The following is a 4,366-nucleotide window of genomic DNA, read 5'->3' on the forward strand; positions in this document are numbered from 1 at the left end:
TGCATATATATATATATATATATATATATATATATATATATATATTATATATATATATATATAATATAAAAAAACTATGTTAAAAATGCAACAAAATGATAAAATAAAGAGGAAAATATGTACTTCCCACCCCCACACCTAAATTTTGCATTGTCCTTAATGCAAATTCGCTGATGCACAAAGTAAAGCAGATAAGAATTGAAGAACTTACATTTGTTCGGTCAACAATGATGATAAGAATCTGTAATTACTGTTAGTATGAGGATGAAGAAATCAAATAAGAGGGAAATTATTTTTCATTTTATTTTTATTGTTAATTTTTTACAGATAATGAGCTTCATGAAGATCATGAAGAACCAACACCTCTTCCTCTCCGAGCATAGAAAATTCTAAAAATGGTTTTAGATGTTGACCATTTATTTTAAAAATGTTACCATTTTTAGGATTTTCTATCTCTACAGCCCCATGCGAAAAAACTTGTTTGACAAAAAATGGACCTGTCCATCTTGATCTTAATTTTCCAGGAAAAAGATGTAATTTTGAATTGTACAATAAAACTTTCTGTCTTGGAGAGAATTTTTTTTTGTAAAATTGATTTGTCATGAAAAATCTTGGTTTTTTCTTTGTAAAATTTTGAGTTTATGTATGCATCATTTCTAATTTCTTCCAACTCATTTATTTAGAGCAATCTGTTCTTACCTGCTAAGTCTGAGTTAAAATTCAACTATTTTATTGCTCACATTGCTCGATGCTCTAACTCTACTGGTAGGTGATAAGCTTTTCCAAACACTAGTCTGTATGGTGACATCCCCAAATTGGCCTTGAAAGCTGTTCTATATGCCCACAGAGCATCATATAATTTTACAGACCAATTTTTTCTGTTATGATTAACTATTTTTTCTAAGATTTGTTTGATCTGTCTGTTTGTGACCTCTACTTGTCCACTGGTTTGGGGATGATAAGGAGTTAACAATTTGTGTGTGATTGAATATTTCCTCATCAAAGCTTCAAAAGAATGGTTACAGAAGTGTACCGTTGTCACTGATGATCGCTCGGGGTACTCCAAACCGTGCAAAAATGTTCTCTTTCAAAAACTTAACAACGACCTTATTGTCATTAGTTTTGCAAGCTACCGTCTCAACCCATTTTGACATGTATTCAACAGCTACTAGAATGTAAACATTTCCAAAGGAATTTAGAAATAGTCCAATGAAATCGATACCCCACAGATCAAAAAGTTCAACAGATAAGATGTGTTGTAAGGGCATCATATTTTTTCTAGTGACCTTCCCTAAAAGCTGACAGCGGTTATAGGTTTTATAAAACTTGAATGAATCCTTGAAAAGAGTGAGCCAGTATAGCCCAGATTGGAGAATTTTTTCAGCTATTTTTCTCGGGCCAAAGTGGCCCCTACATGCTTGCTCATGACAAAAGGATAGAACACTCCTAGTTTCTTCAGTGGGAACACACCTCCTAAAAATCTGACCAGGATAGTATTTGAACAGATATGGATCATCCCAGTAAAAATATTTTACTTGAGAGAGAAAACGGGATCTATCCTGTTTGGACCAATGAGAAGGGATCTGGTTCATGACTATGTAGTTCACAATGTCGGCGAACCATGAGACAGATTGGATTTATAGGAGTTGTTCATCAGGGAAATACTCATTGATCGGAACGGTTGATGTTGGTGCATTTGGGAGTCGAGAGAGGTGATCTGCTACGAGATTCTCTGTTCCCCTTCTGTCAAGAATTTGAATGTCAAACTCTTGAAGTAGGAGAATCCATCTAATGAGCCGTGCTTTAGCATCCTTTTTGGTCAAAAGATACTTTAGTGCGGCATGATCTGTGAAAACTTTGGTTAAGGAACCTATGAGGTAGGACCTGAAATTTTCTAAGTTAAAGACTACAGCAAAAAACTCTTTTTCTGTGACAAAGTAATTTTGCTGGGTATCATTCAGAGTCCTACTGGCGTAGTAGATCACATGCGGTTTTCCATCAAACCGTTGTCCTAAAACAGCTCCAATCGCAGAATCAGATGCATCACACATCAGTTCGAAGGGTAAGGTCCAGTTCGGTGCATGAATGATAGAAGCTGTGGTTATCTCTTTTTTCAGATATTCAAAAGCTTTGAGGCAGTCGGGAGAGAAGACAAATGATGTATCCTTGGCTAAGAGATTGGTCAAGGGTCTAGCAATTTTGCTGAAATCCTTGATGAAGCGTCGGTAAAAACCAGCATGACCAAGAAATGATCTGACATCTTTGACTATTTTGGGAGGAGGGAGATTAAAAATGAGATCTACCTTAGCTTTGTCCACTTCAATTCCCCTATTGGAAACTATATGTCCTAAGACAATGCCTTGTTTGACCATGAAATGACATTTCTCCTAATTGAGAGTCAGATTTTTCTCCCTACACCGTTCTAGGACAAGTTTAAGATGATGCAAACATTGGGAAAATGTGTCACCAAAAATGGAAAAGCCGTCCATAAAAATTTTGAGAAATCTCTCTACCATGTCAGAAAAAATACTGATAATGCAGCGTTGGAAAGTGGCAGGTGTGTTACACAACCCAAAGGGCATGCGTCGGTATGCGAATGTTCCATACGAGCAAGTGAATGTGGTTTTCTCCTGATCTTCGGGAGCGATAGGGATTTGATTGTAACCTGAATATCCATCTAGGAAACAATAAAACTCGTGTCCTGCTAAACACTCTAACATTTGGTCAATGAAAGGAAGAGGGAAGTGATCTTTCCGAGTGGCTAAGTTGAGTTTTCTGTAGTCAATGCAAACTCGCCATCCAGTTTGGATCCGAGTGGGAATCAGCTCATTAGCCTCATTTTGGATCACGATGATCCCAGATTTCTTTTGAACAACTTAGATCGGACTCACCTTTGAACTATCAGAAATGGGATAAATGATCTCATGATCGAGATATTTTAGAATGTCTTTCCTAACAGCTTCTTTCATCACTGGGTTTAACCTACGTTGAGGATCTCTAGTAGGTTTGGCGTCATCTATCAAATGGATTCGGTGTTGAACAATGGTTAGACTAATCCCTTTGATATCAGCCATGGTCCATCCAATGGCTTCCCTATTCTCTCTTAAAACATCTAAGAGAGCTTCATTTTGACTGGTAATTAAGTCATAAGAAATGATAACTGGTAAAGACTCGTTCTCCCATAAGTAGGCATACTCTAGATTTTCAGGTAGAGGTTTGAGCTCTAACTTAGGGGGTTCCTCCATAGATGGACGAAGCTGGACTTGAGGTTCTATCTCCAAAGGTTCTCGTTGCCAGCCAACAGCAGAAACCTGATTGACCAGTGGTTCTATCTCTAGTTCGTCATCAGAAAGCTCCTCAATCATTAAATCAGATGCATTTGAATTAGACTCACACTCTCCCTCTTGTTGTTCACTGGATATTCCTTAAATAAAATTCACTTCCATGGATTCATTAGATGGATCACTAGGCTGCCTTCCTAGGTTGAAGATATTGAGGTCAACAGTCATATTCCCAAAAGATAGTTTCATCTGACCGGTTCTACAATTTATCAAAGCATTTGAGGTGGCTAAGAACGGTCTTCCTAGAATGACGGGGATTTAACTTTTGAGATTGAAAACGGGCTGCGTTTTTAAGATAATAAAATCAACAGGGAAAATGAACTCTCCAACTTTGATCAGAACATCCTCTACCTCTCCTTTGGGAATTTTTACAGATCTATCAGCTAACTGTAGAGTGCATCTTGTAGGTTTAAGTTCTCCTACACCTAGCTGTTGATAGACTGAATAAGGAAGGAGGTTGACGCTGGCTCCCAAGTCTAGAAGTGCCTTATCAATGTGAGTGTTACCTATGACGCATGGAATTGTGGGACAACCAGGATCCTTATATTTTAACGGCATTGGTTTCGAAAAGATTTCACTGAGGTTGGCAGCTAAGAAGACTTTCTTGGGGACATTGGTGGTTCTTTTCTTAGTGCATAAGTCTTTCAAGAAGTTTGCATAAGAGGGGATTTGTTCGATTGCATCAAGGAGAGCGATGTTGATCTTGACCTGTTTAAACGTTTCTAGGATTTTCTCAACTTGCGGGGAGTTTTTCCTAGGTTTGAGTCTATCTGGAAAGGGGGCAATGAGCCTATACCTATCTAGATCAGGCTCAATCTCAAGTTCAGCGTTTTGGTCATCGGAAGGAATTACTTCTTCGGAAGGAGTGTGTTGGATGGGAGAAGGGGTTTAATCCGGTGGCATTCTAACTTGATTGTCTATTTGTTTTCCTAATCTTAGAATGTGAACTGCATTCACATGAGCTGGATGGGATGAACTGGATCCATTGTCTTTAGGGTTTGCAACAGGTTGAACTGGATCCATTG

The sequence above is a fragment of the Asparagus officinalis genome, chromosome 5, assembly GCF_001876935.1.
Source record: "Asparagus officinalis chromosome 5, Aspof.V1, whole genome shotgun sequence".
NCBI lineage: Eukaryota > Viridiplantae > Streptophyta > Magnoliopsida > Asparagales > Asparagaceae > Asparagus > Asparagus officinalis.